Genomic DNA, 15,200 nt, shown 5'->3' on the forward strand with positions numbered 1-15,200 from the left:
TATCCAGGTGTCAAGGGTATATGAAAAGTGTACATGTGACCTCGAGTCGCTTGTGCTGGACACAGGACATTGCAACAAGACATGGAAGGCAGGGATTTCCAGTGGGTTCAGGTGGCCTTCAGCAAGGCCCAGACTTATGCCCTATGGGCACTGTTCGTAGGACATGGTATACTATCAAAAACCCTAAAAATGTATTGCAAACGCTTTGGTTAGAATGACGTTTGCATATGTTTCCTGCAAAAATACTTTGACATTCAGTGAAAAGCTTTGTTAAAGAGACAGTGTGGTTAGAGTGCAAAACAGCAAAACCCCATGAAGTTCGTAAACAAACCATAAACCTACTTAACCATAGGTATTTTGTAGCATTTGCGTTTCTCCTATAAAATGCCGCATGTACATCTTTCCGTCGACAAATACATGTATGTACGAATTGAACATATACAATGAACTGACCCTTTCCTTTCATCGTTGGTGTGTCTAGCCTGATTCCTTGTGTTCCTTAGATTGTGATGATGATTAGGAAAGAGACTGGCCATACGTGTGAGAGCGAGAGCCACAGAGACAGGAATGTGGAGAGAGAGAGAGATAGAGAGAGAGAGTGAGGAAGAGAGAGAGCGAGAGAGAGAGAGAAAAGGACGCATGGAGAATGACATAGACATAGGGCCTCATTACGCGTCCGGCGGTAACCGCGGCGGTAAAACCGCCTGGTTATCGCCAGACTTGTATTACCATTCCGCCTCCGTGATTCCCGGAATTACCGGGGCATTACAACCCCGGTTTTCCAGGAATCACGGAGGCGGAATAGTGTTAATCCCCATTCCCATTGAGTCCTATAGGACTCAATGGGAATGGGGATCAGGGAAACACCGGCAGCAGCTCGTAATGCTGCCGGTGTTTCCTCGTCCGCCTGCAGGCGGGCGGTGTTAAACCCGCCAGGTAGGGATCAGGTGGTCCGGAAACAACAATGGCGGCGGGTTTACCACCACCATTATTTCTGGACCGCCTGAGTTGTAATAGGCAAACAGGAGAGAGGAGAAGGAGAGACTGGCAGGGACAGAGACATAGAGAACCAGAGAGAGGAGCGAGAAAGAGAGAGAGAGAGAGAGAGAAAGAAAGAGAGAGAGAGAGAGAGAGAGAGAGAGAGAGAGAGAGAGAGGAGTGTGATAGAGAGGCAGAGAGCAAGAGAGTGAGGGGGCAAGTGAGGAGTGAGAGAAAGCGAGAGAGGAGAGAGAGGAGTGAGAAAGAGGGAGAAATAGTGAGAATGAGAGAGAGAGAGAGAGAGAGAGAGAGAGAGAGAGAGAGAGAGATACAGGAGAGTCCGGGAGAGACAGAGACAGAGAGAACCAAAGAGAGGAGCGAGGGAGAGAGAGGAGTGTGAAAGAGAGGCAGATAGAGCAAGAGAGAGAGGGGGCAAGAGAGAAGTGAGAGAGAGAGGGGGGGAGTGAGAATGAGAAAGAAAGACAGAGAGCGAGAAGACAGAGAGAGAGAGAGAGAGAGAGAGAGAGAGAGACAGAAACGTATGGAGAATGACATACGCAAAACGGAAGAGAGAAGGACAGACCAGTGGAGACAGAGAACCAGAGAAGAGTGAGAAAGAGAGAGAGAGAGAGAGAGAGAGAGAGAGAGAGGAGGTTTTACGCGAGGGAGACAAAGAGAGCGAGATACAGAGATGGAGAAAGAGCGAGAGAGGCGAGTGAGAAAGAGGGAGGAGTGAGAAAGAGCGAGAGAGCAATAGACAGAGGGAGCGTGAGAGGAGTGACAGAAAGAGAGATAGAGGAGAGAGAAAGACGGCGAGAGAGAGGGCGAAAGAGAGAGGAGTGAGAAAGAGAGAAATAGAGACAGAGAGCGAGATAGAGAGAGCAAGCGAGAGATAGAGAGAGCAAGAGAGAGACAGAGAGAGAGAGAGAGAGAGAGAGAGAGAGAGTTACAATGAATGTAGGGGCAAGGTTAGAAAGAGAAACCTAGGACAGGTGTGTGATAAATGGAGTGAGGAAGCTCTGGTGACTGGAGTAGCATGGCTGCCTGTAATTGCTTAGTTGTGTTATATATTTTGTAGATCGGCTTATTTACTCTGAGAAAATGTTGCAACACATATGTGCACATAATTAATTAAGTTGCTGATCCACATAAAATGTATTGCGAAGGTAAAATTCGACAGACAAAACCTGCCAATATGGCATGGGTAATGTATTCCATGGTGTCAGAGGCCGTAAATCAGAAGGCGAGGGCTGCATGCTCGCTACTATTGCAGCATACACAGGTGCAATGTGTCTCTGCCTGGCAACTGGAGAAATCCTCCTGAAATACTCCCTCTGGAGCCCCCGAGTGCTTCCTCAGCAGGAACATGCTTGTGCAAACTGTGGTCATGCGGTTCAATCATGCCATGGAGAGAATGTGCCCTTAAAGCACAGCCCAACGCTGCACTCTGCTTTGTGGAGGGTGAGGCGTGACTGAACGGATTGCTTACCGGTGCTCGCCATTACTCTGACTCCTAACTCTACTGTTCCTTGTCATCTCTACAGATCTAGGCAAACCTCACCTCTGGACAGGAGACCCCCAAGCCCCCCACTCCCCACCACCTTCACCATGCATCTTTTTCAGATGTGGGTTGTTTTCTCCATCTAGTAGCGAGAAAAAGGGCCTAGGCTCACTAGCTTTCGGTGTGGGCTGCACACCCTAACTTCCACTCAAGTGCCTTGTTTGATTCAACATTAATTAGTTGATCATTCATTCATAATTGTTACCATTCATCAATTAGTGCTTAATGAAGAAGAAGAATCCCTTCGTGTTAAGTTCAACAAGAAGCAATAACTTTTTTACAGATGCAGTAAAGCTGTTAATGCATTTCGGACAAAATGTCCTTCATTAGGGCAGGATTGCTTCATTTGATCGACAGGCATAATCAACCCACCAGTCTTGTAATGTTCCAAGGTGCTGTCTCATATTTACATTAAGAGATTTTTGTGTGTGCTAGAAAGTTTGAACTGTTTATTGGACCTTCTTTCTATTTACTGGAGATTTAAAAGCATAAATGCACCTGGGGTGTAATCTCTGATCTTGTGTTACTGTTTATCCCCAAAAGTTGAATGATTTGTATTGAATATTTGTTTTGATGCTATGGGGAATGTGGCCTGTTAAGTGAAGTAGTGTAAATATCACAATTTCCATAATAATGAAAGCACATATATCCTTTCTATACACCAGCCTGGTTCTTGGCTTAACATTGCTACAGGGCGAGGGATTCAATGCTTTTGGATGAGTCACTGATAGGGCAAGATAGAATAGCATGGTCTATTTTTTCTGTCTCTGTTGGTTTAGGGGGAAGGTACCCGCGTATCACCAGGGTTCCCATAAATATATCTCACATAATACAACTTCAATTATTTCATTTCTTTGAGAATATAGTGGCATGTCTTGTTAAATTCTGTCTGAGTGCACATTAAGGACAATAAAAATATTTACTCCTGAGAAAGTGTTGCCAATATATTTTGATGTGCAATATAGAAAAACAATGTTTGAAAAAATACTTACATGAAATGTCCCTGGTAAACAAGAAAATAAAATATAGCAGCATTTTTAACTTGTTCTCTTTTGCTCCCAGTAAACCTAAAATCGAACTGTCTCTAGAGTACAGGCAAAATGGTATCTCATCCATGTTTATTGACGGAACACCATAATTTGTGCTGGGAAGTGTCTTAATAAGATCCTACTGGTAAGACAAACCATGCACCAAAGGAGGTCTTTGTCCGGAGGTTGAGTGTATCCAAGAAAAGGATGTGGTAAGGAAGAGAATTCCATGTGCACATTAAGCCTGGAAAGAGGCCAGCCAAGAATTGATAAAACATTCACCATGGAGAGAAGTTACGGATTAAATGGCGATTTGCACCTACAGTGCCAGACTCAGGAAGTTGTATATTCCATACAAAAAAACATGTTAATTCGAGGTAATTGAGCCTGCACGAGTGGTCTCCAACCACATGACCCGACCAACCTGAGAACGCCCAAGACTCAGAGGCTGGGAACGAGAAGCCGGCCCATGGCTAAACAGCGGCCCGCAACATATTGATAACTCCAGACACCTTGTACAATGGGAATGGAACGCTCTCATGGCATTTGTCATCCACACACTATTGTAATACGCAGACACATAGTTGCAATTTGTTGGAACATAGTAGACATGTACTGAGAACAGCTGTCTCGCGGGCTCAGAACAGAGTTTGTCCCAGACTTGGGGGCCTGCAGCCTGGTCAATCAGGACACTGGGTTCTGGGGGTAGAGCAACTTTAGGGGATGATCCAAGTACACCACCTGACACAGCAATGTCCAATAACCATTGTTCACTATAGGGTCCTATACAGGACCTACTACTCAGGGGCCAATCCTAGTCCCCGATAGGTTTTGGAGGGAGTCTTGTGAGTGACGAAGGTTATTACATCATGGGTGTATAAAACTGGCCTGCGAGCCAGAATGCGGCGAGATGTGCCTGAATGTCGTTCATGCATATGACCCCTGTGTGTTTTGTATAATAAACCACAGTAAGCCTTTGCTCCTTGTGTGAACTTCGACTTCTTGGGACCAGGGAAAGAGTTAGGGCCTTGCGTGAGCTAGGAGTTCATGGACCCTTGGCACGGCTCTGCCGGCACCAGAAAATTACCCTAACAACATGTAGTCTCTGCTACAAGTACTTGGACACCCCAAACTATGTTTTAAGGGATGAACCCTGTACTGCCCTGTTTTGATTTCAATTAATTTTACGTTCATATTTTTATTTTAGTAAATGTTCTTGATTACTGATTAATGATATTACATTTAGCAACATTTTACATAGCTTTCTCCCTCTGATGCATGTATATTTTGTAATAGATTGTAAACTCGACTGTGTCTACTAAGCCACTTAGGTTGTGCCCCCAAATATTGCTCTGTTACTAGTTTTGGCGGTATCAGGTAATAATGTCCCCATATATAATGTTGCCGGGAAAAGCCATTGACAACATTATATATGGTGACATATGTATGGGGACGGGTTGCGGGGATGTCCCCTGCTCCCATTGTTATAAAAAAAAAGAAAACTGGGGTTGCAGGAGTGTCCCCCGCATGTTCAATGAAATAAAGTCTGCCAAAACCTGTGACTTTTTTGTCAGGGGAGACTTTTGCGGGAACATTATTACATGGAACTGTTTTTGGCCTACCTGAAAGCACTGGGTGGACTGACAAATGCTGATGTACCTCTTGCTGTCAGAACCACATTGTTATTTGAACTCCTGGGTAGGTGTTTCTATAGGGTAGGGCTTCTTGGGCCGGGCTTCATGGTCTCTTTGCAGTTAGGTTGCCTGGGTGATTCAAACACATACCAGACACCCTTAGGGTCACAGCCACAGGCATGATTATAATTTAGGGAAAAGACATCCTGCTGGTGAAACAAAGGTTTGGACCGTGGCCAGAGAGGAGAGTTGCTATACGTGCACATATTGTGACATACAGTCTGGTGTGATGTCTGGCGTGATGAGACTATCAGGGTGCAAAGAATGAGAGGCGTGATCGGGAATCTCTGTAAATTTCAGCCAGTGTGTGTTAGGAAGAATTCTCAAAATGTGCTAATTCCTCTCTACCTTAGAGACCCCCAGCACTTTTGCTGAACTTTGGGACTCTGTACATTTTAATTCTGTTTGTTTTCCATGTTTATTTCCTTTGGTTATGGAGTTTTAGATAACTCCCTAGGCATCATCTTTTGGTGTGTGTCACCCAGCAACCCCAGTGCAGTGACACAGGGAAGCCTTTTTAGGCTGTCCCACGGTTTAAATACCTTCTCTGGGATAAACTACTGTTTCCCAGAGAATGTAAAGTTAAATTGACTTTACTAGTCTTCTTAAATTCCTAGACCCAGCACACACTATCTTACAATAGAGTGCTGCAGGGGTTAACTAGTATCCCCTATGTCTAGAAACTCATGTAGCAGTCAAATCCTACCCTTTCCTATCGAAATGGCTGGTGGGAGTGGTTTCACAACTAACTACCATGATTTTTCCAGACTGCTAACACCGGTAGCAAAAAATCACAAGAACCATGTACTTCAAGATGGTGTCTGAGCCCCCTTTGTTTAAACAGGTCTTCTTTTTTCGCCATTTCTTTTTGGAAAGGTCTTTCTAGTGTTTGTCTCTGTGCACCAAACTAGGTTTGGTCCCTTTCTTCCTATGCCTTAGGTGTGCTTCAGGACTGAAGACCGCCGCTGGCGTCCGAGTGTCTGGGGTGGGCAGGAAGTGAGGAAGGAGACCAAAACTCCCTGTGCTGAGTCTCCTAGGAGACCCAAATGCACTCTGGCGTGATTGGCTGGCAGACTCTCTGCAAGGACAGCCACCCTGCTGGGTGAGTGGCAGCTAGACTGGAATGAATGGGAGAAAATTGTTTAAAAGGCGAGTCTCTTGGACTGGAAAGCAGAGTCGACCACTGGAATAAAAGAACCAAAGGCGAGCTGGAAGATGACGGCTGCCGCAACTACTGGACCGTTGCTTTGCCCAGTGGAGCACTGCTGCAGGTCCAAATCGCCAAGTTCACCTCGACAGAGAAGCCCTTCCAGGATGACTTCTTCCTTTGATTTGGTAGGACCCATCAACTCGTAAGCCACCTGGATACCATTCTCGGAACTGGTTAGGATTAACCAGGGGGAAGGACACCAGCTTGTGTGCTTGAAGAACAGCAACCGGAATCGAAGAGTTGCCAATTTGCCAGCTTTGCGACCAGTCCCCGTGCAGTGCAGGAGTCCCCCGACGTCCTCCCTCTTGTCCCCAAGACTAAGGCTCAGGAACAGCGAGATCTGCAGGAACTGCCAGGAACAGAAGTCTTCAGCTCCATCTTTTTCTTCAATATAAGGTACTGTGAAAACCTGACCGAGAGAACTTACCTCTCACTGCGAAAGTGCGTACAACTTTAGCCACTTGCAGGCCTATTCAGCTTGTGACCCGACATACAAACCTTTCTTCCGTGGACTACTTCTAAGAACTGTGGCAAAGACTTTTCAGTTTTAATACCAGAACCGTTTTTACTTACACAAGACACTAGCCCATTGACTTTGGCCTACCTATTGCATTGAATCAACTCCTCTGGTGAACTCAAACTATTGCAGTGTTTTAGACTAACTGTAATATTCGTTTTATTAATGTAAGCATTTTTGCTCCTACTTTGATGCTATTTTGCTCCTACTTCAAGGGAGCGCAACTGCTTAGCAATCAGTACTGTGGTATAATTATTGTGTGATATTGGTTGCCTCATTTAGTGAACGCTTTATAAAAATTTGTGTAATAAATTAATATGTTTTTTTACCAAGAAACCTTGAGTATGATACCCTGATTCATGGATTATTTGCGCAGAAAAAGCGGGATTTGTGCGCCATTCTGCCCGCAAATCCCCATTTGTTAAACAGGGATTTGCGGGCAGAATGGCGCACAAATCCCGTTTTTTTCAGCGCAAAAAATCCATGAATCAGTTTATTAGTGTCTATCTCAATACTTGTAATTATAGACCTCTGTGTGACACCCTTACAAGCTCAGATTCCCTCTTGAGATAGGCCTGGCTGTTCAGCTCGCTACCAAAAACTGGGTGGTACAGACTTATACCAAAGGTTGGTTTTGCTTACACCTGAAGTCCTAGTTGTGCGTAGTGGTCCCAGAGGGTACTGCATACAAACTTTTCCTAACAGTGTGCATTATCTGAGTGCATGTGGCAACGGTGCATTTCTGATTTGTTTTGCTCCAGTGGTGGAAAACGGTGCCGTTCACATGGTTTAACCGCAATAAATCTTTTCTTAGACATCTTTTTTTTTGTGTGCACTTTCGTTTGAAATCCAATGATATATACATATACATTTATATGTGGGGGGTCATGCGTGTGGCGTTTGGGAGGGCGGGTCTGGGCTTGAAGAGGGCACAGGAGAATCAGCATTTAAAAGAAATGGTCCAATTATTTTCGACAAGTGCACGAATATAGTCCACACGTTTAAGAAAATGGCTATGAAAACGCATAAAACCGCTTAAACGTGTCATGTGTTGTTGTTTTCACTGAATACACTGAAAATAAGCAAATAAAATGAAATGAAGAGAACATAAAATCAGATAGAAAAGAACAGGAAAGAGAGAAGAAAATAATTTCCCCTGACAAGCAGAGCATGTCATTGGGCACTATTTTCCATCCACACGCGCAACATTCCCCTGTGCAATGTATCAACATCACTGAAGAAAATAACTTTAAATTCAATTTAGCACAGCAATCTTGATTTGCATCACCCAGTGTAGTTTATATAATTATGTTTTAGGAACGAATAAGCTTGGCTGCACAATCTAATCAAATTGTGTGACCCTGGGCACATCTCTAGATCTCTCTCTCTCTCTCTGCAGCAGGATCGTTTTACGCCAAGAATTGGCGTATTGAGAAACACAGTAAGCCAAACCCTTCTATATTTATATGTACAGCTGTGGACAGAGAAAATTAGTTTAGTGGAGAGTCATTCATACCCACGTATCTTCTAATATTTTTTTTCAGGCTCTGTGGACTGTGAGTGAATTGTCAACATCATCCGCTATGCTTCAAATGATGCTGAGAGAACGCATAGCATTGGCATGCTACCCGTGAGGGCATATCTCCTCTCCGCAGTGCTGCCGAGAATCAACTGAAAGTGCCTGAAAGCACATCACGAGTCAGCACGATCAACACAGATCAGACCACGTCCTCTTGGCATAGATTTTCAAAGTCTGCTGTCTGTAGATAGCACCAGTTTCTGGAGCTAGCCCCATAACAAGCGAAGAGAAAACATGAGTCTTGTGACTATCAGAGGTGGAGATGGCACGTATTCCAGGCAGTTAAACCTTTGGGCAGTCAAAACAAAATAGGAAAGGTTCAACATCGGTACTCAAATTATGTCCCTGAGATGTTTTGGACTGCAACTCCCATGATCCTTCACCATTGACTGTTCAGGCCAGGCTGCTAAGAGATGGATTACCCACGATATGTAGCTGCAATTACTGATGGCATCACACATGATAGTGTTTGATATCTTGCACCACAGCGGTGTCAATATCTATTCTAGATTCAAAATCAAATCTCACAGGCCTTACCATGGGGACTGTGAACATTAAATGCAGGTTAATGCACAATGGTGGCTGGTGGATTTTTAAAGCCTTTGGTCCAAATGAAGTGAGCCAGCCTGAGACCACCGAGGACGGTCCCGAGGTGATTTCCCCTAGAGAAAGTTTATAAAATACTCAGACGAAATGGTGCATTTCGCTAAACTCATTTCTAGAGAACATTCTCACAAAAGGCACAGGATTTAAATTGCTGGAGGTCAATACATTACATGTTGCAATACTTCAGATAAACGATTTGCCAACAGCAGGGATGAGAGGGCCTTTAAGTGCTTGACTCAAATTCCGGTTCAAAGCTTTGGAGAATAGGTTCGACTCAGCTTCAAAGGCCAATCCATTGGTGGATTTGTGGAAGCACCTTAAATGCACAGAAACACCCACTTTTTAGCACAATTGTTCAAAGTGCCTGGCATTGTGAATTGCGCTCCCAGCACCAAAAAGAGTTTTGGGAACCAGCAATCACACATGTCAGGAGCATGCTACCGGCATTACTGTATGAAAGGTAACTACTCAGCACATCATTTGTATTTCCACACAAACCCCTTGAATTGTGCAGGTTACGTTTTTGGATGATGTGATCTGGGCCTTTTCTAAAATTAACGCAAATGAAAAAGTAGCTCCTCTGCGCTTTTTTGTTTTTATTTTAGTGTACCCTTAAAATAGTCTTCTAATCCTTTCCTAGTAATGCAAACTTCCAGGATTCTGGTACAATGTCCTAGAATTCAGTATGAAGAAAGAGCTGTAACCAGCCGAGTGGAACCTTCAAATACTCATATCTGTACAAGTGCCTTGAATTCCGGTTCAAAGGTTTTGAACCATTTTGAGCCTAAGCTCCAAACGCTCAGAATCTTTTTTAAGCCGAGGCGAACTCTCATTCTTTGGGCTCTGCAGGGGGAACTTGCCGGGCATGAGAGATACACACAGACACCTTCTCTTTTGATGGTATATCAGCCACATTTGTATTCCTTACATCATAACAAACAATGCGACTTAAAAACCACTCCTCATCAAAAACGTCATCTCCTAGTACTGATAAGTGGTCCAGGCAGACCACGCCCACCGCCCTTCAATGCGGCGCGTGGTGGTGATGTTCTATCCCGTCCCCACCATGCCCTGATCTTTGTGGTAGGGTGATCCCAGGTGGCTGACCCTTTGTTACCCAACTTGCCTCCTGAGCCCGCCTCCCCCCCACACCCTCTGACCCACTGGGACCCCCCAGAATCTGTTCAGGAATTCCGCAGGGGGGCGCCCTCTCCAATCCGCTAATTCCATCACTGGAGTCTCCCGGAAGGGGATTCTAATGTCTCGGTGGTCCTCCCCCACCTGCCACAGGGATGCAGACCCACTGGTCTGTGCCTCCCTTCATGCACAAATGTTCTCATTATTGCCAAAAAATTCTGCCTGAAAGATTAATTGCCCCATTGAGGCAGGTGCACCCCGTCCTGATGACAAGTCTCTGGTCCTCCTAATAACCCATTCTGGATAATCCGTAGCCACCCGTTGCACCTGACAAGCCTGGCCATCTCCCTGTTCATTTTCCATGCTGCAATGTTCAAAGGGTGCGAAGGCACATCGGACCCCCAGTTCACCCGTGGTATAATTTGCAACCATGCAAGCAATGCCTTTGGGCAAAATTGTCCAAACCAACAAAATAAAGACAACAGATCCATGATCAGTGCTCTTCACCCCCGTTGTACCATGTCATTGCCCGCCACGTGTAAGATCATACATCCGGATCTGGAAACCTTCGATCACTTATTCTCTCCTCTAACGCAGGTCCTGTAATTACACAGTCTGCGGTAGCAGCTGTGTAGCTATGGTTAAGTTGCTCAACCTATAGCAAGAGCACCTTTTGGGTGGCTTATAAATTCGCCCCCCTGGACGAATCCTCAAAAAAGGTATAGGGCCCCATCAGATTGATTCTGCGAAGGTTGGTGAGGTTTCATGCAGGGGGGTAGGGTTTATAGGGAGTCCCAAAATGTGTGTTTTTTTCCATAGATGTAATGGAAACCATTTTTTGCTCACTCCCACAGCCCAAACCGCTGGACGGATTTACACCAAATTTATGGCACGAGCGGCGGCTAGATCCCAAAAGCGTGCTTTAATAAATTTGGTGTAAATCCATCCAGTAGTTTAAAAAAAAAAAGAGTTAAAAAGTAGTTTAAAAAAATTGTGAAATCTGGGATTGGTCCGCCATCTCACTTCACTTCCCTGTTCGGCCTACGGATGGCCTCCGATTGGCCGAGAAAGCAGCGTGAGGTCCGTGGACTTCGGACGCACCCGCTGATTGGTCAATTAAAAACAAGAGGTGCGCAAGTTTTTTTGAAACATTCATCATGTTGTATTCGAGGACAGCGACCGTTGTCTGCGAACAATGCAGTAAAAGCATATTAAAAAACACAAAATTGCACTTGTCAAACTAATAAAACAATCTCTGGAGAGGTGAGGGGTGATGAAGATGGGATGGGATATGGCCTTACAAAGCTCAAAAAACATGTGGCTTTCCAACTCCAATGTCACGTCCACAAACAGTCCGCATGTCCGGGGGAGTCCTGTGATGTTCTGGGACATGTATGCTTATTTCTGCATTACGGGGCTGGTGAAACGCAGTTTTTGGATGGTTTATAACTTTGGCACCACTCAATGAAACTGCATGAAATTTTGTAATTTCATTCTAGACCTGACTCTGAATGGTTCTGAAAAGCGTGGTGCTGTTTTATCAGGAGGGAACTAAATTAGGAGTCCAAAATATTTTAAAGACTTATCAATGTGGTGCCATTTGACGAATCTGCGCAAAAGTTTGCAAAACGATTGTAGACCTAGACATGAGTATCTTTGTAAAGTGTGGTGAGATTTTGTCAAGAGGGGCAAAATTTGAGCAGAGTCTTAACATTTTTAGATAGCTTATAACTTTGTTACCATTTGACGAATGCGGACACATGTTTTCAGAAAGATTATAGACTCAACCTTGAATGTTTGTGCAAAGTCTGAATGGATCTTGTCAAGTGGGGACTAAGTTATATGACTATTGTATGCAGATACATTTTGACAATTTTGAAAAAATAAAACATGGTTGGATTTGCAGCAAAATTATGTAAGGAGCATTGGCAAGTCCCTGAAAAATGGTTTTGCAAATGTGTCCGTGTTTTATTTTTGCAAAAGTGTCATAATGTAGGTCCAAAAAATTGGGATATACCTTTGGTGACTGAGGTATAGCCTGTGGCCATTGGCAGTGGCCAGATTGACCGATTGACAATCTGGCTACTGGCCATCACCATGAGGGATCATCAATGCGGTTCAAGTGGGCATGGCCACCAGGGACTGGCTATGTGATAAAGCTTTTCCAAATTGGGATAGGTGGGTACAGGTTGAAATGCTCGATGGGATTGCAGAAAATATGCACGAGGAGGGTCAGCAAGTACTTGAAAGCATGATTTTGCAAACATTTCCTGTGTTTTCTTTTTTTCAAACGTGTCAAATGTAAGTACCCCACACGGTGCTATAACATTGGTGTCTGGGCAATGGACCTGGCTGTCAGCAAGGTGAAATGTGTACTGTAAATTGCTCATTGGAGCATGCAGAATGGCCGAAGCAGTAGGTTTGAATGGGAAAAAATAGTTTGCTTGTGGTTACAGCATAAAGTGGTGGACTAGATTACAGCACACTTGCATGATAAGCATTAGCAAGGACCTGAAAGCATGTTTTCTCTTGTGTTTTATTTTTTGAAAGTGTAAGAATATAAGTAGAAAAACTAGTGATATACATTTTGTGTCTGAGTAGTGGGCCTGGCCCTCGGCAAATGCACATTTGTACTCTTTGCTTATTGGGGAATGTAGCATTGACTGAAGCCTATGCCCCATGGATTTGGAGACTGCCCATGGGTATAAGCCATGAGCATGCACTGGCCATTGGTTACATTGTTACGGTATAGTAGACACTGAGCTAGGATGCAGGATAGGTGCAGTGAATAATAGGGGTGGTTTGGTTTGGCTGGGGCCAGTGTGGAGCCCTATGCCGTAGGCAATTGAACAATGATTTCCAACCTCCAGCATGTGCTGTTGATAACGACAGACATAAGTATGTGATGCAAAAAATAAGTTTCTTAAAGGAGGTTTATAGTTCTTTCAAATATATGAAAAGAGGAATTATGAATAACTTATATACAGTGATGTAACACCATTGACATTTTTTCACTTATAATAAAAGCCTACTAAATTGACAGAAAAAAATGTTAAAGGGATGTCATGGTTAAGATGCATCTCTCTTTTGGGACTCCTCTCCTCCAGTAGTTAGCCAATGGCGTCTCACCTTGGCATCTGCAATGCAGATACAAATGATTTGTAGAAGATTGTTAAGTGGCAGTTGGTGTGTGGAAGCTTAATATGGTCATAGGGTTAAATGAACAGTCTTTGAAAGTGATTAGGGGATGGTTGTGTGACTGTTTGAAAGCAGGCATTTAGGGAATGTTACAAATATAAAATTGAAAAGGGTAGGACGGCTGCCCTGTGCAATGGTGTGCACGTGCCAAACCCAGTGTTTTAATGATCCATGTCCTGGAAAGGGGACTGTGGAGACTTTGGATAGTAATAAAGGTTGATTGTTATGGTCCTTATTATATGCTAGAGAAATGTATTTGGGACAGACATTTTTTTCTATCCTTTTATATTTTTCTATAGTATACAATTGTCGATTGGCACAGTGGGTGGGTGAGCCAGCCAATCTGTACAACCCTGCATACCAAGCTGCCTGGTGGCTGGCTCTCCCCACTGCCATCTCCCCCCACCCTCTGTCCCATTTTTATCCACCCCCCACTTGCCTTATTTCAGTAGCAGCTGGTGCTGCCGCCCAATTTGCTCTTTCTCTTCGCCTCCCACAGGCCACTGTGGAAAGGGAAGAGGGGCTCTGTGTAGAGCCCTGTCTTACCTTTCATTGGTGGCCATCTTGCAAAAGGATTTTACTTCCTATAGCGGGACCCTGTGTGCTTCCCGCTGTAGGAAGGAAAATCCTTTTTTTAGCACCCGGGTTACCACTTTGGCAACCCGGGTGCTATTGGCATTCATCCCCAGTTGCAGGGACTGGAACAGGGGATAACGGCACAGAGCCCTCATTATCTGCCATCGCTTCACTTGGGCCGATAACTTGGGCTGCCACGCCATTATCCCCCATTCCATCCTTTGGAACGGGGGATGAATGCACATTATTTCCATTAGCATAACAAAAACTGCTAATGGAAATTTTGGAGAATCCATATGAGTCTATGTACTTCATTGAGAAATGTAAAGTAGATGGAATCAATAAGATTATTTCTTTAAGTTCTAATTTTCAACTCTGAAAGTTAGTTCCTAAAGGAACCTTTTTTTTTGCAGGAAAGGTCATAAAGTAAGGTGGAAGGAAAAGGAGGGAAGATGCACCAACCACTAATATGGAGGGGCAGGTGTACATGGGAAGGTGTTACGTGTGTGTTACATCTAAGTTAGTGGCAGTGTTTCTCATGCTCCTTTATTACAGCTTTAAAAAGCACTTCAAAATTGTTCCCCCCTTGCAGAGTGGTGTGTTGCAGTATATACAGAGTACTGTTGTCTTCGAAAGATATGGATTAACAGCCTCTTTTATAACTTGCAAGGTAGCTGGTGGGATGTTGTGTCCTACAGAAGTAGGCTCTGTGGTTACAGTTTTGGTTGAAGAAGACGAGTTGGAGGAAGAGTGCCTACTACTTGCTAAGAAAGGAACAACCTTTCTGAGAGCATTGCAGTCATTGGGTTTGGTGTGCTGGTGCAAAGAAGGTGGTCCCATAGGAGTACTGTCCAGGTAGTCCATGACTGAGTATAACGTTGCACTCAGCGCATTTCACTTTGGTAGCTTTAGCCTTTGGAACATTCCCAACACTGGTAAAGAACTGCCACACCCATAATTCTCTCTGGGTGCTAGAGATATGCACTTCCTCTACCTCATCTTCTTGGATCTCTTCATTGTCTTTGGAAGTACTGAGCTTTTTTAGTTGTGTAGGTCCTTAGGCTGCTGCTGGTGGTGGTGGCGGCTCATGGAGAGGAGGGATGGCAATAGCTGATG

Source organism: Ambystoma mexicanum, chromosome 10, assembly GCF_040938575.1.
Source record: "Ambystoma mexicanum isolate Mex_15411 chromosome 10, UKY_AmexF1_1, whole genome shotgun sequence".
NCBI lineage: Eukaryota > Metazoa > Chordata > Amphibia > Caudata > Ambystomatidae > Ambystoma > Ambystoma mexicanum.